Below are 23,084 nucleotides of genomic sequence, written 5' to 3'. Positions count from 1 at the left end.
ATAATGTTTCTAAATGGTTGAAGTAGGTCGGATGTAACATTTTTGCTTAGCTATTTGGCAAGACATAACTAGTTAGAAATGAAGGTTCGAAATTAAATATCGGATTGTCTCGTAAGTTCTCGTGCGGTCCACCAATAGCGCCTGCAAACCCTGCACCCGCCGTGTCGCCCAGACATACACAGTTGCCTAACTCCCCTACGACGTAGAGCTCTACCATGTGACACGTGGATATGGGAGTACGTTTGTGCTTGACGATGTATGGAACAGCGTGAACGTGTGTTTACAAGCTATGGAAAGCAAGAAGGAACATTTCCGACATTTTTGCTCCTTTACTGTCGTAAGGGTAAACTCGCCTCACAAATATTTGTGCTGTATACTGCTACGATGCAGTACCGGTTGGAGCATGTCATGTGATTTGTTCGGTTTGGAGTTGGGACTTCGCCCTCACAGACTCGTGCTACTGCAGCAAGGAACTTGAAGAAGCTGGGTTACGTAAATATTAGTGATGTATAGGTTCCTCATGAATTGAGTGTACATCTACGTCTACATATATACTCCGCTAGCCACCAAGCGGTGTGTGGCGGAGGGCCCAATTCGGGCCAAAGTCATATTCTCCCCCTCCCCCCCCCTCCACCTCTGTTCGACTAGTGGATCGCGCGAGGGAAAAAGGACTGTTTGAACGCCTCAGTACGAGCTATAATTTCCCTTATCTTTGAATGGTGATCATTGCTCAATTTGAAAGTTGATGGTAATAATATATGCTCTACGTCATCGATGAAGATCGGATTTAGGAATTTAGTGAGCAGCCCCTTCCGTTTAGCGTGCGTTCTATCTGAAAGTGTGTCTCACTTCAAACTTTCTGTGAGATTTGCAACGCTCTCGCGATAGCTTGTAACGCCGGAAATGCATATCCTCCGTCTATTGTACTATTAATTTTTTCCTTATTTTGTTACTTGAAGGTATGACACTTCTGTGTCTTTATATATTGTAATTGTTTCACTATTTGTATATATATATATATATATATATATATATATATATATATATATATATATATATATATATATGCATTTATGAATATGTGTAATTGGTTTCTTTTGTAAATATTATTTGTATTTTTACGCTGGGTCTTGCCTAGGGAAAACTATGCTATCGAACGATTACACCGATAGGTCGTGTGGAGAACCAAAGTGTTTAGGATCTTTGGTAGTGTTAACTCTGCCGCGTGGAGCGCGGGCAGAGCAGAGTCTGGCTGGAGGAGGGCGGTGGAGAGGTGTGTTATGTGACGCTCCCGCGAGTTGCCGCGCTTTCAGGGTTTGGCAGCATGTAATTGCGCTCGACTTGCTATGATAGTTTCTGACACGGTGTCGCGGACGGGAAGCGTTAGCTGGCACACAGCAAGAGCCCGTTTCGGATGGTGACCGTGTCGAGAAGAGGGCGCGCCAACATCCAGCTCCTGCAACAGCGACGGCCGACAATGAGTGACTGTCGCCACCTCCTTGACCGACGACTTCAAACCTTCAATCAACCAACAAGGAAGACTGGAACCATGTAAAGTTTTAGAACTGTATGGCAGACCTCAGATTTTAAAATTGTTCCATTTTCCTCACAAAATTACAGCAACTTATAGTGAACCTTTGTTGCTCATTGTCCCAATTGCATTACCAAGCAGGGTCCCTTCCTTTTCCTGAATGAACCCGAGTGACGTTGAAATTCAAACGCCAGCATTAAAGTAATATCATTCCATTTCACTGCTTTAATTTCAAAGTTCAGTTAAAGTATTCATAGCTGGCTAGAATATTTAGATTACACAAGCACAAATTAAGAGTGTGAGTTTTGTTACCATATTTTAGCTTACCTATGACTACAGCTCAGCTTGGTACGTACTAAATTTTACTATTGTTAATTGTTCAGAATCATTTAATTCAAGTTCAAAGTTAAATCTCTTATTTCTAAATTGCGTAGATTCAAGTAGCTTTTGAAATGTTTGTTGAGGTAGCCCAAGACTAACCTTATTTTATTGAATTTCGTAGTGCATCAGTTTTCCGGTTTTATTAATTCTTTTGCTAAATTAAGTCAGAGTGTAGCGAAATTTATTACTTCTAACAAACATTCAGTTTTCACACAACACGTGTCAACCTTCAGTTGCCACGCTTTTAGTGCTAATTATATGTGCATTAATCTTTCATTTTCAGTTATTATAGTAGTTTTCCATAGGACTGGCGACCGTAATTTTCCCCAAATCTCAAATATCTAATTAACGCCAGTTAATTGTTAACGTAACAACCGCTCGTTTACTTTCTTTATTTACTTTACCCTTTTTTAAAATTAATTTTCATCAGTTTCATTTGCATTTTTCCTTTCATTTAGATGTAACCCTTTCCTCCCTCTTTACCGACAGAGTAACTTCGGTGACGATTGCTTTTCCCAAATTTCCATTAGGTAAACGCGGTTTGAATTTTTCACTGTCATTAAGGTCGATAAGTGAGGGGGAGGTTACAAGCTAAATGTACCAGTCACGAATCTTGCCGCTCTTCTTTGGACCTTCTCAAAACTTTGAATCAGACCCAACTGCTAAGGGTCCAATAGAGACGAACAATACTCTAAGACTAGACGAACTAACGTATTGTAAGCTATTTCCTTTGCTGAAAGACTGCGTCGCTTCAGGATTCTACCAATAAACCGCAATCTAGAGTTCGCCTTACCCGTTACTTGTGTAATGTGATCATTCCATTTGAGATCATTTCGAACAGTGACACCCAGATACTTGACGGATGTTACCGCTTCCAAAGATTGGGCATTTATTTTGTACTCGCCTTGTTATACGCGGTAGGTTACAGTTACTAATATTGCTCTAAACTGCCAGTCATTACACCACGCATTTTTTTTTCTGCAAATCTTCATTGATTTGTTCACAACTTTCGTGTGGTACTACTTTCCTGTAGACTACAGCATCATCGGCAAACAGTCTAATACCGCTGACAGTACAATCAATCAGAACGTTTATGTAAATCGTAAAAAGCAGCGGACCTATTACGCTGCCCTGGGGCACACCTGAAGTTACGCTTGTTTCTGTTGAAGTCACCCAGTTCAGGACGACATACTGCTCCCTGTCTGTTAGAAAACTTTCTATCCAACCGCATATGTCATCGGACAGATCGTAAGAGCGCACTTTTTGGAGAAAGTGACAGTGCGGAACTGAGTCGAACGCCTTTCGGAAGTCGAGGAATATGGCATCAGCCTGTGAGCCGGTATCTAGAGCCTGTTGTATATCATGCACAAAGAGGGCCAGCTGTGTCTCGCATGACCGCTGTTTCCTAAAACCGTGCTGGTTTCTGCAGATGAGCTTCTCAGAGTCTAGAAAGGTTATTATGGCTGAACACAAAGTATGTTCCATTATTCTACAACAAATCGATGTCAGTTAAATTGTCCGGTAATTATGTGCATCCGATTTTCTATCCTTTTTATAGATTGCTATGACCTGGGCCTTCTTCCAGTCCCGTGGAACTTTCCGCTGTTCCCATGATCTCTGATAGATGATGGATAAGTAAGGTGCTATATTTGTAGCATAGTCAACATAAAATCTCACCGGGATTCCGTCTGGACCAGATGCCTTCCTGGCGTCTAAGGATGTTAACTCTTTCACAGTCCCAGATACACTTAACACTATGTCAGCGATCCTCGCGTCTGTTTGATAATTGAAAGGGGGAATGGTGCTGCAGTCCTCTATCGTAAACCAGTTTTTTAAGCTAGGTTTAGAATTTCTGCCTCCTGTTTATCATCATCATTTACGTTATCCGTACTGTCGGCAAGAGAAGGTATTAAATAATTTGTAGCGTTCATAGATTTTACGTACGACCAAAATTTTTTGGGAATATTTTTAGAATCTGCAGATAAAATATTGCTTTCAAATTCGTTAAAAGGATCTCTCATTGTCCTTCTGACAGTTGCTTTAATTTCGCATAATTTCTGTTTGTCAGCGGGGCAGTGACTACGTCTAAAACGACTGTGCAAAATTCTCTGCTTTCTCAGAAACTTCCTAATATCTTTGTTGTACCAAGGTGGATCCTTTCCCTCCCCTATATTTTTGCTAGGCACATACTTCTCTAGTACATGGCGGACAATACCATTAAATTCCGACCAAAGATGCTGAACTGAGTGAAGCGAATTTGATTCAGTGCGTGTCCATCTGTGACTCCTCACTGAGACGCTATCAGAATGTGCCTCTTCTGGAACGGCACAACAACACCTGCAAAAGTAAATCGTGGCGTAAGACAGGCCTGTCACCACTGTCGGTTCCTAAACAAGGGTTGCATCCGAAAAAAGTTCTGCTATGCACCTGAGATTGCAGAGGCGAATGAGACGATCACTTCCGAGACGCACTCTTCGCAGGTGGACCGTCTCAAGGCAGCCACTGATGAGAAACGACCGGATCTGGGAAACGCTGTCGCCTTTCACCATGACAACGCCAGATCACATATCTCTATGGTGACACGTCAAAAGCTGTGTCCTTTTGAGTCGGATGTGTTTCCCTACCCGCCGTATTCGCCAGACAATGTCCTGTCTGACTTTCATCTGTTCCGTTCCCTGTAGGATTTCCTGAATGGCAAACGCCTCACCTCCTTAGAGGACTGCAGACTGAACCTCGAAGAGCTCAACAACTTGAAAACCCTCTCATTTTGGAAGAATGGCATTTATAAGCTAAAAATGGCAATAAATTGTTGACAGTACTGGTGTATACTACAGGAAATAGTTTGTTTACAAAAACAATCCGCTTTATTTATGTTGTGCGCGACCTTGTGTGTGAATGAAAGGTATACACCATATAACTAGGTAAATAAAATATTTACATTAGTGAGAGAACTATTGGTAGTATGTTTGTTACATAGGTTCTAGAAGAGTCAGTTATACACATAAGCCAAAACATTGTGATCATCTGATTAACAGCTTGTTTGTCCGTCTTTGAAACGAAATACATCACTGTTTCCTCGTATTAGGGATGCGAAAGTTTGTTGATAGTGAAACGTCCCCTTTTGAACAATTGTACACGACTGTGCTTAAACTGACACACAATATTTTTAGCGCAACGCAATCTGACTTTCAAAACTCTCTACAAAAGAATGGCCCTGACTAACATTAACCTATACCTTTCACAAATCACTTACCTCACCAAAAATCTTCGTTACTCGAACTACTGCAATACAGCGAGCGCCACTACTGCCAGCTAAATAAAAGATTCTAACTACTAAAGGCACTAACTACTGATAGGCATAGTTAGCAAATGAAAGATTTTGATAGAGAACAAACAATGTATTTACCTCAATAGTGTTCAAAAGTCATAATGTATATAGCAGTTCATGACATCAAGTCTTACAAATTTCACAACTCCGCCATCTCTCTCCCCACATCCACCACTACTGGCGGCTCACCTCCAACTGCGCAACGCTACGTGCTGTTCACATGCAGCTGCCCAACACTACAATAGCAGACAACAATGCAAACTAGCCACAGACCGCACACAGCACAGCCAGTGATTTTCATACAGAGTGCTACATAACGTTGCCAATAAGAAAACATAAACAGCCTACTTACATAGCCCCCATGCTCCCCACAAAAAAATTTTACAAATTGTTTTGGGCAGTGGCCAATAATGATTTGAAAATTTTTTTCATAATTACAATAACAAAGAAATCAAATGCACACACTTATTGGTACAATGTTGGTAAAAAGCTAAAATTTTCTCACAGTCCATAAAGACAGTCCTCACCATTCATCATAGTAAAATTGCAGTTATTTTCTCAAAGTCTGAGCAGTAAAAGAAAATGCATACGGAAGTAGTGGATTTCCATGCAGTCTTGGTGAAGCAGTGTTGTCCTTCCAACGGAAAGACAGTGCTGACTCTCGACATCCAGACAGGTAATGGGCCACAACAGAGCAAACCCACAGCAGAGTCATTCGAAGTTTTGAAGAATATTGGTAGGTAGGTCATCACAGAGCAGACCCACTGTAGTCCTGGTAGAGATTGTGGTATTGGTGGGCCACCAGAGGTGCAGACCCACTACAGTCCTTGTAGAGATTGTGGTATTGGTGGGCCACCAGAGGTGCAGACCCACTGCAGTCCTTGTAGAAATAATGGTATTGGTGAGTCAGCAAAGGTGTAGACCTACTGTAGTCCTTGTAGAAATGTCCAGCAGCCATCTGTTGTGACTGTGCAGGTGCACAATCACCATTGAAGAGTCTTGCGGATAATATAGCAAGTCCATAACCACCACTTGTGCACTCACAAAGTTTTTGGAATTGTCCTTAGAACCAGCAATGCTGTCATCCAGTCCCTTGCTGAATTATTAACACACGTGCAAACACCAACAGTCCCTACTTCTCACATATTGTCCATATACTATGACCAACAGAAACGTGTGCAGTGAAATGTAACTTACAAGTTGCTTAATTTGATGAACTGGTGTCAATTACAATTTTATAACATGAGTATACAATAACAAAGGTACAAAATACATCATTAAAGAACATAACAATACAGATAACATTTGTAGTAAAACAGGCCTTACAAAAGAATAGAAACAGACATATACATCAGTGTTACAGGAATTATGACATGAGTAAATATACAAAAGATCAGAATTACTTTTGAAACATCAACTTCACACGTGAGCATTGGAACAAAACAGAATAAATAATGTCTAAGTATCTTTACAAGGTAAATAACATAGTTTTCGAAAAATTCTACAACACAAATCTTATTAGCTAAACACTTAAAGACAGGAAACAAACAAATACACAATGGTAAATAAACACATAGCAAAATAATACAAAAGGAAAGACAGGGTTCGTTTTCAGTGTGACATTTGGTACTGCAGTCCAACCCAAAACTTCATTCCATAGATCTTTCGTCTTATTTCAACATTGGTTTCCACCAAAAAAATCCTGTCCAAGCATGCTTTCTGTATTTATATGTTCACATATTTCTTACCTCACTATTTGTTTTCATTATCTTACATCATTTATTTCCAAGAAAATCCTACCTAAACTTGTTGTCTCTAAAACCTACTTTTTTGTTCATATCCTAATTCAAAATACTTCGTTGGGTAAACCATATTCTTATAGCTTCTCAATGCATTTCTCCCAATTCATCACAGCTCGTTCTCTTATATAACCTACCCCATTTTAAGCTAACTTAAATCTACTTAGCTCAGATATATACACTAAGGGACGAGGCAATGCAGCAGCACATAACAAATTAACACAAACAGCAATGACAAAAAAATTCACATTGGCAAAGCAATTGCAATATTACAATTAATATAAGGCAATGAGCAGCAAACAAGAAAAATAAATCAGTAGTAAACTGGCTTAACAGCGTAATACAAAGTCAAATTCAGTAACATTATGCCTGGCAAACAGCAGTAGCAAATGCAATAACTTATATCTAAACATGACAAAGCTCAAGCAGAAAAAAATATTACACTAAAGACAACAGTGCAGACAAGGGAAATGTATATTCACATCTTAATGTCTATGTAATTAAAGTGGTGCACCACAAATTATTCTGCAAAAGAAATTACCAAGTACTTGGAAAGAGAATTCTGTATGCAATTCCTGTGAAGGGAAATGTTTTTTTTTTTTTTTTGTGCTCCTTTGCTTTTTTTTAAGTCCATCATAAAGTTACTATTTACTGGATCTGTAGGCATAAAATATTTATATTAGTTCATCTATTAAATTTTATTTTAACCAATGCTGCAGTGCAGCTAGAAACTAGATATTAAACAAAATGAGTAAATAAATACATAAAGCAAGCCATATGGCATTTCTCTCAACTAGCAAGACAATAGCCATGAAATGTTTCTCATCGTTTCATTAGGCATTTTAGTAAATATCATAAATTAAGAACTCCACAGTATAATCATGTTTTCAAGTTGAGCGTGTAGTACTTGCGATGCTTTCTACAAAGGAATGTCAATAGCGAGGGTAATGGCCCTCCTTTTTTTTTCTACCTGTGCTTCTGAAAAGGCACATACTAATAGCTTTTTCTCCAGGTGTCTGACACAGCTGGGTGCTCACGACACATTACGTGCGGGTGGTCACTTAACATTCTTACGGAAATATTTATGACAGCAGTTTCCGCTACAGTGACAGTCTCATATAAAAATATTTCACAGGTCAAGAATTTGCGTTACAAATCTGTGGAAACAAAATCCTATTGACATAACAGAGTCCAAAAAATTTTTGTCGGCATTGTAATACATTCACGCATTTACATACATTTCATAATTCTTAATGTACGATTCTTGGTTTCCAACAACCTTTTTCACAAACCAGAGTCCCTAACCACTACTCATTATTCCTTATTTTATTCGTCGACACTTCTTCAATATTTCATCATAACAGATACGTAGCATACTCAAATAACTCATATAGCATCAGCTTATTGATCATAAACATACCGCAACAGCATAATACACATAGTCACCGTAATAATAACATCATAACACCTCAGTCAACTCTCAAAATCGTCGTAGCTTCCTCCAATAATTTCAAAACCTAAAAAAAATTCTCTGCTCATGTCAAAAGTGTCATCTGCCTCAAACATACTTTAAAAATCGTGATCCCATACCAAATATATCATTCAAAGCTCTCATAATATCACAATGGGTCCGAAAAAATATGAACAGTTCACAAAGTACAGACAAAATACAATTTCGTAAGTGTGAAGTTACCCAACTGTGTAATTGCGGAAACATGTGTCACTGCTGTAGTAAAAAAATGTTTGTCTCTCTCAGTTAAATGATCAGCTAGCTGTGTAATTTATGTGTTAGAGAAATATGGTACCGATGTGTAAAGTTGTATAAGCAAATACCATATTAGCTAGGGCTCCTTGTGCTTGCCAAACACAAGGTACACAAAGTAAGCTTGTACCCACCTGAGGATTAATGTAATTATACCCTCAGGTGTTACAGATTACAGCAATGGAATGAAATGAATCATGGAAAACTTTCTTTGTAATTCAAAAATCTTGAAAAATAAATGGCTTAAGTACAAAATTAATCTCTCAAATGCGTGTCCTGTAGCACTAAATGTGCATCTCTCTGTAAGACAATTCTGTGGAAGTGTCGTAGTTATCGTCCTCTGTAAGCAAAGTTCTGCTGAAGTCAATATACTTACCTCATCATAAACGAAAGTGAAATGCTTTGCGTATGGATACCGTAGTTATTACGTACCTTACCGTGATCAAGAAAGTACTATAATGTAACGTATTGTTGTGCTACGAAAAAGGCTGTCTAATTGTAGCTATACCACAAAAGTTACTACTAAAACATGTTTTAATTTCCAGAATAATACAGAAAATCTGTGCAGAAATAAAACAGAAACACTGCAAAAGCAACATTATACGTATATTGTCACTCATTAGTAGCATCGTGATAAAATCGTGTAGCTGTCACATAAACTAACCACTGTGTCATCTGGTATCTCACAGAAAGTACTTTAAATCCAGAATGTATTTTCAAGTAAACCAAAATGTTGCATTAAAATTGATATGCTTCAAATGGCTCTCAGCACTATGGGACTTAACATCTATGGTCATCAGTCCCCTAGAACTTAGAACTACTTAAACCAACTAACCTAAGGACATCACACAACACCCAGTCATCACGAGGCACAGAAAATCCCTGACCCCGCCGGGAATCGAACCCGGGAACACGGGCGCGGGAAACAAGAACGCTACCGCACGACCACGAGCTGCGGACGTTGCATTAAAATCTCATTAGCAGTACTGGTAAATGTTCTAAGTATGTAAGCCTTATAGTCGTTACGTAATCGTGCAACTAACAAGCAAGAATGTACACACACAATAACACTGTGACGTTTGTTCACTATAACAATGCATTCGTAATTTCTGTTTAAATAAGTTCTCTTGGTTCTTGATTAGATATTTAACTTCAAACATTGTTGCATGGTAACAGTTTCTAAGTCTGACAATGCATACTAGAAATGTGAAGTGAAAAGTTTTATGGCAAAGACAAAGTTAAAAAGCAGATTATCTTTCAATAAACGGTTTTACATGTGAAATGTAGTGTAAACCTTTACTCTTCCTAGTACGCAGAGTTTCAACTTCAACGCAATTATCATGTGGTATATGTCGGATTCTGTAAGGTCCATTGTAAACTAGAAAGAATTTGTGACTCAAGTGTTTCTTGTTATGTGACAATGAATGAGCTTTAATGAGAACTTTCTGACCAATATATAATTTCTTTGCATTTGCTTTACCGTGTTGTTTACTCCTTTTGTCTGCTGCAGATTTTATATTTTTAAGAGCCAAGTCAATTATGCCTTTGTGTCGAAGTTTACGTGTATTCGGGAAAGGTACAAGCTCTCTGATTCTATTCGGTGGTTCTTCATTCTTCAGTACAAGAGTAGGTGGTAAAGCAGTGGAGTCATGAGGCATTTCATTCAGCATGTTTTGAAATAAGTGTAAATATCTGTCCCAATGCTGATGCTTTCTGTGACAATAAAGTCTGCAAAGCTTATTGATTTCTTTCATAATCCGTTCGGAGGGGTTACAATGTGGTGAGTACAATGAAATAAAAACAGGTTTGATTTTATGATTCCGAAGCATGCGTGACCAAACAGCATATCTGAATTGCGGTCCGTTATCGAAAATGACTTTACTAACATGTCCAACTTCACGTAAGAAATTTTTAACAAAGGCGTTGGATACAGACCGTCCAGTGGCCTTACGTAACGGAGTGAAAGAAACAAATTTTGAAGTAAGTTCAACAGCGACTAGAACGTACGAAAATCCATTAGATGTTCTGACAAGCGGTCCCAAGAGATCAACAGCAGCAAATTCTTTTAATTTAGAAGGAATGATAAGAAACAGCGGAGCACGATGGGAGATAGTAGATGGTTTCGCCTTTTGACAAAGTTTACAAATAGACAAGACTCTTCGAATTCTCTTTTCCATATTGTTAAAATAACAAGTCGTCCGAAGAATATGATAACATTTTCGTGGACCAAAATGTGCGTAGCTGAAATGAATGTACCAAATTGGCCTATTACCAAAATCATCTGGAACGCAAAGAACCCATAGCTTGTCATCAACAGTGCAGCGTTTGAACAGTATGTTGTTTCTCACCAGATAATAATGCCGAATCTGTGTGTGTGTCTTTTCATTCCATTTACTTTTGATGTCTTTCCAAATCGGATCTTTATCTTGTTCATGAGCAATGTCCTTTAAAGATGTGCTGATAAAGTTTTCAAAGGCGACTTTCTGAATGTAAAGAATACTGAAATTTTTCTCGAGGTTGCCTTCTGTGTTACTTTTCTCAAGCCCAGCCGGTGCGCGTGACAGTGCGTCCGCAACAATGTTCTCCTTGCCGGGAATGTAGACTATTGTGAAGTGGAATTCCTGCAGAAACAATGCCCAATGTTTTAACCTGTCATGATTTAATTTTGAAGACATAAGAAATTGTAACGCACGATGATCACTGTATACTTTTACGTGCTTACCAGAAAGAAAGAAACGGAATTTGTTAAATGCCCAAACGATAGCTAAAGCTTCTAACTCAGTAACGGAATAATTTTTTTCAGGTTTTGTTAGCACTCGGCTAGCAAAAGCAATGGTTTTCTGAACGGTAGTGTCATTTTCTATGGCTTCTTGAAGTAAATGGGCACCAAGACCGACTTTAGAAGAATCCGTGTTAAGGCAGAAATCTTGTGACAGATCTGGATGAGCTAGTATTGCCGCGTTAAGTAACGCTTCTTTCAAAGAATTGAATTCCAACTGTGATTGTTAGTCCCAGTTCCAAATAGTATTTTTTCCAGTGAGAGAACAAAGTTTTGGTGTAACAAGAATTTGCATATTCAGAAAACGACGGTAAAAATTTACGAGACCTAGAAAACTGCGGACTTGTTTTTTTGTGGATGGAACTGGAATGGCTCTGATTGCTTCTAACTTTTCCGGATCCGGCTGAATGCCTTCAGAAGAAATAATATGTCCCAAAAACCTCACCTTTGACCTACCGAATTCAGACTTTTCCAAGTTAAGTGTAATTCCAGATTCTGCAAAAATACGTAACAAACTGTTGAGGATGCGATTACGTTGTTCCCATGATGCTTCTGCTATCAGAATATCGTCCACATATAAGGTGATGTGACGTAGCCCGCGAATGAATGCTGCCGAAGAAATGTTCAAACCAAAAGGAAGTTTCCGAAACTTATAACAAACGCCGAAACAAAGGAAAGCTGTGTATTTTCTACATTCTGGATGAAGTTCGATCTGATAAAAACTGGATCTGAGATCAATGGAAGACAACACTTTTACACCATTAAAATTTTGATGTAGTTCTTCCAACGTTTGCGGCCTGTCTGTTTCAGGAATAATGATAGTATTGATTTGTCTCGACTCTAAGACAAGCCTGATCGATCCATTTTTTTCTCAACAACATGTAATGGATTGTTGTATGAGGTTACTGCAGGCTCAATAATGCCCTCGTCAAGCATAGATTGTATTTCTGTTCTAACACGGTCCCTATAATGTGCTGGAATTACGTATGGTCTAACACAAAATTTAGTATGCTCACGAACACGAAATTGGTATTGAAATCCCTTGATTGTTCCTGTTTTGTGAGTAAAAACTGTGGAATGTGCTTGTAAAATCTCAAAAAGGTCCTGCCTATCAGTGTCATTACAATTCTCAGTTGTTTGAATTTTATTCTGAATTAACTCATTAGTATCAAATGTGTCGTCGATATCATCCCTGTCAGTACTTGCAGAGTGATTGTTAGTGTCTAGTTCCGTAGAAAATTCCGAACTGTTATCTAATAGAAGGTAAAGCCGATTAATTTCCTCGTCATGGTTTGAGAGCCAATCTTCAAATTTCAAAGCTATTGACTTACCTTCTTTCTCTAAACTTATTTCAGCGCCGTGAAAGTTTAAGATTGCTTTGTACTCATTCAAAAAGTCTACTCCCAGTATAATTTCCGTCGACAATAATGGAACAATAAGAAAGTTCATAGTGAAGCTGTGGCTTTGACAAAAGAATTCTAAGTTGGTTTGTTGGCGTACATCTACACTTTTTCCAACGATTGCACCTTGTAATTTAATCTTACGTAACGGAAGTGTGGGGCAATCGTTCGATTTGTTGCATTTGCTATAGGCTGTTTCACTAATTACTGAAATGGGACTGCCAGAGTCAAGTACTGCAGTAAATTTTACGTCATTTACTGTAATGTGAATCACAGGATATGCAATGTTGTTATGTTTTACGTCGTGTTCCTGGAGTAAGATGTCCCTAATGTCTTCCATTTTTACGTAATTACTAGCTACGGCAGCTGCGTCGTCAGTTTCATACGTACGTTTTGTGGCTGCTAGCGGTATGAGTCATTGCCTATTGTCTCTTTGTGGCGTGCGTCGTTCTTGGGATTTGGAGACCTAACTTCTACAAATTCACCTTGTCGAGAGTGCCCTGCTCTGTTTGAATCTCGCCAGTTCTGATGAAATTCAGGTCTGTCGTTATGATTATATCGTCTGTCGTCATGTCGGTAGTTCCTGTAGTTTCTTTCTTGTCAGTTAAGTGGTGGAGAATTTCTCCCTGAATTATCAGTGCACGGTGGTCCGTTGCGTCTGAAGTTATTCTGTCTTCCATGATAATAATAGTTCTGGTTGCCATATTGTCTGTTTCTATGATTTTCTCTGTCATATTCATTACTACGGAAGTGCGTTCTTTCTCTGTAACTATTATTCTGCCAACGGTTGTCATACGTGTGGTGTCTGTTTTGTTCACGATTTGTGTTGTGAGGATAGCCTTGTCGTGTCCAGTTATTGTTTCTGTCGTCACGGAATTGTGACGGATGTGACCTGTAGTTATTGTTTTCCTGTTTTTGCGTCCCGTGACTGTCTGTGTCATTTTCTAATTCTTGTAAGAGCCCCCGAAAAGCTTCGATGTCGTCTTTGCAACGTCCTGCCAAAACAATATTTCTTAAATGTTCAGGTAATTTCATTAAGCAAATGCGGATAAGTTCTGAGGGGTTGTATGGGTTTGACAGGTACTGATTCTTATGCAACATGTCTTCAAAATATTTCACAAGACTGGAAAATTCAGATTGTTCGAAATGTTTCATCATTATGATGCTATGTTTTACTCGGTCTTGTGTAGCTTGAGACCAATATGCTGAGAGGAAGGCATGATAAAATTCTCCTTCACTGTGACAATCTTGAATGACCGATCGCATTCTTACAGCTGGTTCATTCTCTAAATAGCCACACATAAATTCTAATCTGTGCTCTAATGACCAGTTGGGAGGAAAACAATGAGAGAATTGATGGAGCCACGCTTGTGGATGAATGTCGTTGCCAGAATTCTTAAACGTTTTGAATTTACATGTAGTAATGAACAGCTTATAGTCAAAATCATCATGTCGGCGAGTCGCATGTCAGTCATTGTTATGTCGTGTCGGCGTTTCCATCTCAAAATTCGGTGCACATTGCCAATTTCTTTCATAACTTCCGAAATGCCCTGTGTTATTATTTTGTGGCTGTTCCGTATTTCTATGTCCCTCTTCCCGTATTGGAGCCCGAGTGTCCTCTGAAATACGTAATTCTTGTATTACCTGTATCAGCTGATCTTGTACTTCCCGGATTTCTCTTTTGTACTGTGTATTGATTTGATTTTTATTTTGTTTGAATTTTCTAATTTGCTCGCTCTCTTCTCTGTCATTAAAGACTACCGGTTTTGTGTCATTCAGATTATCATCTACCTTCGTAGATAAATTATTTAGCTGATCCGAAAGTTCAACTACTTTCTCTGATAATGAACTAATTTCCTCCATGTGTCTTTCTGAACCAATTTTCAGAGTATCTACTGTGACCATTAAGTTATCCTGAGTTTTTGCAAGTTGCGTAACCAAATTGGTAGATGCAACTCAGTCAATTTTAGCTTGCAAGGTCTCATGATTTTCATGAACACTAGTTTGCAGTTCTTTTATGGCTGCTTCGTGATTCTGTAATGCATTTTCATGCCGCGAAAAAATAGGTTGAAAATGCTCACAAATTTGTGTTTTTATATCATTACAGACTTTTTGACATTTCGATTCAATGTTATGTAACTCAGTAGTTAAATCTTCACTTGTTTGTTCAAGCGTGGTGTCTAACTTTTGAAGATTTTGTTCCATTGTGTCTAACTTTTGAAGATTTTGTTCCATTGTGTCTAACTTTTGAAGATTTTGTTCCATTGTGTCTAACTGTTGCTGTGTTTGTCTCTAGTGTTGTTCCATTGTGTCTAACTTTTGAAGCTTTTGTCCCATTTGTTGCATTAATTGTAATAACAATGCACTGGTGTCTGAAACATGTTCCTCAGTGCTTTTCGGCAGTGAATTTGCACCGGCAACATTCACATTTTGACAAGCGGAAAATGTGTCTTGACTCATTTGAGAAAACGGTGAGAACCCAAAACCTGAGTCTACAGTATTTGCAATATTGTGTTCTGTCATTCCCGATTCCTGAGGCGAGCTGTTGCCGACCGAATTATCGATAATGCTTCCCTCTGTTTCACTGTCTACACCATTATTTGACGCCCACTCCATTTCCCTATGCACAGTTACCAAATTACTACTTTGAATATTAGTTAATTCATTACATGGTGGCGCTAACACACTGCTTTCATCTTCATTGTCATTTCTCAGTTTACTTTGGAGCCTAGTATTACGTTTTCACACGCCATTATTGTCACAATATTTCACACGACAACACAGAAAAGCACAATTTGAAGAGAAAAAATAAGAAAACACATTAACATAGCACTGAAAATAATATCTAGTTAATTGCAGCTGTGAAATACTTGGTGCAAATCTACATGCGTGCCACACCTGTTTTACTGTACAACAATGAAATACTGCAACTACAAAGGAAATTCTCTCTATAATTATGCGCTAGCAATAAACAATATCTACACTAATTACACAAACTACAAGAAAAAAATCAGAAGATTCCAGTGAGGTATCCTGGCAGGGTCGCCATATGAAACGTCCCCTTTTGAACAATTATACATGACTGTGCTTAAACTGACACACAATATTTTTAGCGCAACGCAATCTGACTTTCAAAAATCTCTACAAAAGAATGGCCCTGACTAACATTAACCTATACCTTTCACAAATCACTTACCTCACCAAAAATCTTCGTTACTCGAACTACTGCAATACACCGAGCGCCACTACTGCCAGCTAAATAAAAGATTCAAACTACTGAAGGCACTAACTACTGATAGGCATAGTAAGCAAATGAAAGATTTTGATAGAGAACAAACAATGTATTTACCTTAATAGTCGTAATTGATATCCAGTCTTACAAATTTCAAAACTCCGCCATCTCTCTCCCCACATCCACCACTGCTGGCGGCTCACCTCCAACTGCGCAACGCTACGTGCTGTTCACATCCAGCTGCCCAACACTACAATAGCAGACAACAATGCAAACTAGCCACAGACTGCACACAGCACAGCCAGTGATTTTCATACAGAGCGCTACGTAACGTTGCCAGTAAGAAAACATAAACAGCCTAGTTACAATAGGTATGTGGAGGGATTAGATGTCTGCACATAGGTTATGTAATTCGCGTAAACAACAGGCCGTTGATCCGCGTACGCGATGGTAGCGCCCGCTAGAAACCCAGATGGATTCCATAGGAATTACAGCAAGCAAATTTGGTCACCAAGACGTCAACGTCAGTTCACTATAATGCTCTCAAACCACTACAGCACGATTCTGGCTCCTAGACACGGACAATTATACTGCTGAAAGATGACATCGTCGCCAGGGAAGACATCAAGAACGAAGGGATGAAGGTGGTTCGCTGCTGACAGCTCGCCTTACATTACTACCACAGGTCCCTTGCAAGCGCAGGAGAATGTCTCTCGTAGCACAATACTGCTTCCACCAGCTTGCATCGGTGTCGCACTGCACATTTAGACTCGCCGTTCACCTCGATGACAGTATTTGTTCAGACGACCACGAACTAGTGTAGCAAAATGTGATTCACCCGAAGACGTAATAGGTTTCCGCTGTTCGCTGATCGAATCCCGATGGTGCCGTGCCCACTGCAACCGTAATTTACGATGTCGTTGGGTCAACGTGTGAACCTTCGTCACCAGTTGGCGTAAGACTAGCGGTATACGTTACGCGTCCTATGCTGACAGCGAAGCAAGAGCTGGAAATCCATCGCTGTCCCCTCACAGACGCCTCCAACCACCGCGGAATAACTGCTTTGAAACCTTTAATTTCCTTTACTGCTTACTTAGTATACATATTGTATAACATCGTTGATAAGCTACAATCCAGTCTCACTCGCACTGCTTGCCTTTACTCTTTAAACCGCCGTCTGGTTTCAGCGAAATTAAATACAAACTTTCAATCCGTGTGTTTTGCACCAGTTACCTTCATAATTTCAAAGAGTGTATTCTAGCCCGACTTGTCAAAAGCTTTTCCCAAATCTAACCTGTCTGCTAACGTAAGTCGTAGAGTCATTTCTTTGGAGCTGGATTTATTACTCTATTCTTGAAGTCTGATATATCTTGCTTGCCAGGCGGAATTTCTTTAATTTTTGAGAAATTGCTGTTGGAGTAAAGCGGTTTTTTATTACTTAAAAATGAACATGAACAGTCACAACCGCAAGAAATTTCTTTTGTTTATGAGGTTACCGGCTTCGGTCTGTTTCAGCCCATCTTCAGACCTCATACCATAATGGTAGGCGGTGGCTGTCAACGGAGCAGGCGCTACGGCTGTACGAACGGTAACTGCTCAGTTCCTGGAGTCGTAGCTCTTGCTCCGTTCAAAACCACCGTGGTGCGAGGTCTGAAGATGGTCTAAAACAGAGCGAAACCGGTAACCTCATTAAAAAAAAGGAATTTCTTGAGGTTGTGACTGTTCATGTTCATTTTTATCGAATTTCTTCGTTACTTGTAGCTCTCCTAGGAGAGGGAGTGTCATTCACTCCAGGGGCCTCGTTTTACACTTAGGTCGACAGGGCTTCTGTCTACTTGTTCTCGCAGCCTGAACTATCCTATCTCAGCTTCATCTACTTGCTCTTCTTTTGCTATAATATTGTTCAATTCTTTATTAAACATTCAATTCTCGAAAATTTTTGAAAATATTGACAGTAACATTCAATTCTCGAAAATTTTTGAAAATACTGACAGTATTGATATGGCCCAGTAATTCTTACTAACACTTTGCTTCTCTTTTTGTGAAGTGGCGTGACAACAGCGTATTTAAGTCTCGTAGGCAAATACCACTGTGAAAATACTTGTTACACAAGTAACTCATTATACTGCTAAATTCCGCTGAACGCCATTTCTCTATTTCACTACTCCTTAGTTCATCAGAACCACTCCAATATTTATTTTTAAGAGAGTTTATTTCAATGAAAACTTTTGGAGATGTATGATGAAGTTGAATTTTATGAAACTAGTTTGGAAGGCTTTCCTTAATAACTGTAGGCTATATGCGAAGGAAGTCTTGAAACCTAAGTTATATGCTACTGACAAAATATTATTTGCACGTTCCTGCAATTTTAGTGCTACTTCTGATCAGTTACTTTTCAAACAAATATTTCCCGCTTCTTGATTCGTGTTCTCTGTCTCATATTCTGCTATGTCCTTTACTTCGTTGCTGGAAGAGCTTATTCTTCTTGGAAGTACACAAATTCCGATGCTGTGATCACTCTGAGAAGAATTTTGTTGTACAGTTTGTAGCGTGATGTAACTCCGTCATCATCCATGCCCATTGACGTCAAATCGAGTTTCTCTTTGTTTTGAATAGTATTCTGATACTTCCAGAATGAGATTTTCACTGTCATTCTGGAAACATCCCCCAGGCTGTGGCTAAGCCATGTCTCCGCAATATCCTTTCTTTCAGGAGTGCTAGTTCTGCAAGGTTCACAGGAGAGCTTCTGTAAAGTTTGGGAGGTAGGAGTCGAGGTACTGGCAGAAGTAAAGCTGTGAGGACGGGGCGTGAGTCGTGCTTGGGTAGCTCAGTTGGTAGAGCACATACCCGCGAGAGGTAAAGGTCCCGAGTCCGAGTCTTGGCCCGGCACACAGTTTTAATCTGCCAGGAAGTTTCATTCTGATACTATTTGTAATGCAGTGTTTAGTTGCATTTACTCTGCTTCCAACGCAACCGGAAAAGAATTTTTAAAGTAATCTATGACCATGTTAACTGGGTACTTGGTACTTTCATTTACATCAGGGGTATTGCACATATCTTTCCACTCTGTATTTCACAAATTCCTCACGTTAAAGGTGAGGATCTGTGCTTGTTACAGAGAAGGTGACGCCTTTATTTCTTTTCTCTACAGCTGCTTGTCTAATAGTCTCAACATTTTTCCTAAAGTAAGGTTTCGATCGTCAGAGGTACTATCGTGAACGTTACGGTCGTGAAAGCTACAATCGTGAACTAATTTCAGCGTGCGTATTTAATGGAAAGAACTGTTCAGTCTCAAAAACACAGTGTTCTGTGGTAACGTGTCTTATGAACTTCTGTTCGAGAGTAACTTTTCACTAATGTATTATAATAAGTTTCTCATTTACTGGAGAATGACACATTTTAAGTCAGTACCTTCCGGTTGGAGTTGGTTCCCTCAAAAAATATCATATTTAGCTTTATACAGGGGTCAGAGGTACTATCGTGAACGTTACGGTCGTGAAAGCTACAATCGTGAACTAATTTCAGCGTGCGTATTTAATGGAAAGAACTGTTCAGTCTCAAAAACACAGTGTTCTGTGGTAACGTGTCTTATGAACTTCTGTTCAAGAGTAACTTCTCACTAATGTATTATAATCGGTTTCTAATTTACTGGAGAATGACACATTTTAAGTCAGTACCTTCCGGCTGGAGTTGGTTCCCTCAAAAAAAATTATATTTAGCTTTATACAGGGGTATTGTTAAGTACTTCTCCGAAAAGTAAGATCCATACAGAGCAAGACGCCTATCAGTGAATAGTGCATCTCTCCCTAAGTTTCGATTCATAATAAGAGCCGTGACGTAGTTACAGAACACATTACCAGGAGGCATACTTGTGGGGACATGTAAACAAATCATCCGTTCTGTACTGTCTCATATAATGAGTCCGCGCATGCAGGCAGGCAACCAAATGAACAGTCTTGCAATGCGGCCTCCAGTCCTACAACTACAATGAACTGCTCACGCGTGCTCTTCTACCCGTATTGACGTTTACCGCATCAGAAACGATGCAACGTGTTGACAGTTTAAAACTTGGAAAAATGTTATATCACTGATGTGTGCTATTTTTCTACATGCTGTGAGTAGGCTGTTTACGTTTTCTTATTGCCGACGTTACATAGCGCTCTGTATGAAAATCACTGGCTGTGCTGTGTGCAGTCTGTGGCTAGTTTGCATTGTTGTCTGCCATTGTAGTGTTGGGCAGCTGGATGTGAACAGCGCGTAGCGTTGCGCAGTTGGAGGTGAGCCGCCAGCAGTAGTGGATGTGGGGAGAGAAATGGCGGAGTTTTGCAATTTGTAAGACTGGATGTCATGAACTGCTATGTATATTATGATTTTTCAACACTATTAAGGTAAATACATTGTTTGTTCTCTATTAAAATCTTTCATTTGCTAACTATGCCTATCAGTAGTTAATGCCTTCCGTAGTTTGAATCTTTTATTTAGCTGGCAGTAGTGGCGCTCGCTGTATTGCAGTAGTTCGAGTAACGAAGATTTTTGTGAGGTAAGTGATTTGTGAAAGGTATAGGTTAATGTTAGTCAGGCCCATTCTTTTGTAGGGATTATTGAAAGTCAGATTGCGTTGCGCTAAAGATATTGTGTCAGTTTAAGGACAGTCATGTATAATTGTTCTAAGGAGATGTTTCAATGTGCCCTCTGACAATATATGCATAGCGATAAAGTATGGAGGAGTGGTTTTCATGGAGTTGTAGTGGTTAATGTGACAACTTTTCATACGAGGGGCGTTCAGTGCAAAACATTTATTCCTTGGCCACTTTCAGTTGAAAAAAAATGCGGTATTTGTTGTGGAACGTCTTGGAATATTCCCGTTTGAGCCCTATAGTTTTATGAAATGCCTATATGTGACAGCGCTGTACGCACCATTAAAAATGGCGTCAGTAACGGAGACATGTGACTGAGTTTCTTTTGATGGAAAACCAGAGCATCGCCGGTATACATAGATGATTGCAGAATACCTACAGAGAGCTGGCAGAGAACAAAAGCGCGGTGAGTCGTTGGGCGAGGCGTCTGTCATCATCGCAACAAGTCCGCGCAACCCTGTACAAACTCCTGCGTGCCGGCCGCTGCACACGGCTGTGGCTCCTGCAATGCTGGATTGTGCGGACACTCCCATTCGAGGAATGACAATCAAACATCTCGCTGCTACAAGGATAATCTGCAAATCACATTTAAGTGCCTGGTAGAGGGTTCATCGAACCACCTTTACAATTCCTTATTATTCCAATCTCGTATAGCGAACGGAAAGAACGAACACCTACATCTGTCGGTACGATCTCTGATTCCCCTTATTTTATCGTGGTGGTCGTTTATCCCAATCTAGGTCGGTGTCAACGAAATATTTTCGCATTCAGAGGAGAAAGTTGGTGATTGCAATTTCGTGAGAAGATTACCGAAGATTACGTTGCAATAAAAAAGCTTTTCTTTTAATAATGTCCAGCCCAAATCTTATATCATTTCACTCTCTCCCATATTTGCGATAATACAAAAGATGCTGCTTTTCTTTGAACTTTTTCGATGTACTCCGTCAGTCCTATGTGGCAAGAATCCCACACCGCGCAGCAGTATTCTAAAAGAGGACGGACAAGCGTAGGGTAGGCAGTCTCCTTAGTAGATCCGTCGCATTTTGTAACTGTCCTGTCAATAAAACGCAGTTTCTGGTTAGCCTTCCCCAAAACATTTTCTAGTGTTACTTCCAATTTAAGTTGTTCGCAATTGTAATTCGTAGGTATTTAGTTGAATTTGCGGCCTTTAGATTTTACTGATTTATCGTGTAACCGAAGTTTAACCAATTCCTTTTAGAATTCATGTGGATGACCTAACACTTTTCGTCATTTGGGATCAACTACCAATTTTCGCACCATACGGATATCTTTTCTAAATCGTTTTTCAATTTGTTTTGATCTTCTGATGAGTTTTTAGTCGATAAACGACCGCGTCATGTGCAAACATCCTAAGACGGCTGCTCAGATTGTCTCCCAAATCGTTTATATAGATAGGGAAAGCAAAGTGTCTATAAAACTATGTTGGGGAATACCAGAAATCACTTTTGTTTTACTCGATGACTTTACGTCAATTACTACGAACTGTGACCTCTCTGAAAGGAAGTGTCAAATCCAGTCAAATAACTGAGAAGATATTCTATAATTACGCAATTTCACTACAAGCCGCTTGTGTGGTACAGTGTCAAAAGACTTCAGGAAATACGGAAATACGGAATCGATCTGAAATCCCTTGTCACTAGCACTCAATACTTCATGCGAATAAAGAGCTAGTTGTGTTTCAGAAGAATGATGTTTTCTAAACCCATGTTGACTGTGTGTCAATAGACCGTTTTCTTCAAGATAGTTCATAATGGTCGAACACAATACATGTTCCAAAATCCTGCTGCATATCGACGTTAATTATTATGGCCTGTAATTAAGTGGATTATTCCTACTATCGATCTTGAATATTGGTGTGACCTGTGCAACTTTCCAGTCTTTGGGTACGGATCTTTTTCGAGCGAACGGTTGTATATGATTGTTAAGTATGGAGCTAATGCATCAGCATGCTCTGAAAGGAACTTAATTGCTACACAGTCTGGACCAGAAGACTTGCTATTTTTAAGTGATTTAAGTTGCTTCACTACTCCGAGGATATTTATTTCTACGTTACTCATGTTGGCACCTGTTCTTGGTTCGAATTCTGGAATATTTACTTCCTCATCTTTTGTGAAGGCAATTCGGAAGGCTGTGTTTAGTAACTCTGCTTTGGCAGCACTGTCTTCAATACTATCTCCATTGCTATCGCGCAGAGAAGGCATTGATTGTTTCTTG

The sequence above is a fragment of the Schistocerca serialis genome, chromosome 9 (assembly GCF_023864345.2).
Source record: "Schistocerca serialis cubense isolate TAMUIC-IGC-003099 chromosome 9, iqSchSeri2.2, whole genome shotgun sequence".
NCBI lineage: Eukaryota > Metazoa > Arthropoda > Insecta > Orthoptera > Acrididae > Schistocerca > Schistocerca serialis.
The sequence above is the reverse complement of the archived record's forward strand: the minus strand, read 5'-3'. Positions refer to the sequence as shown.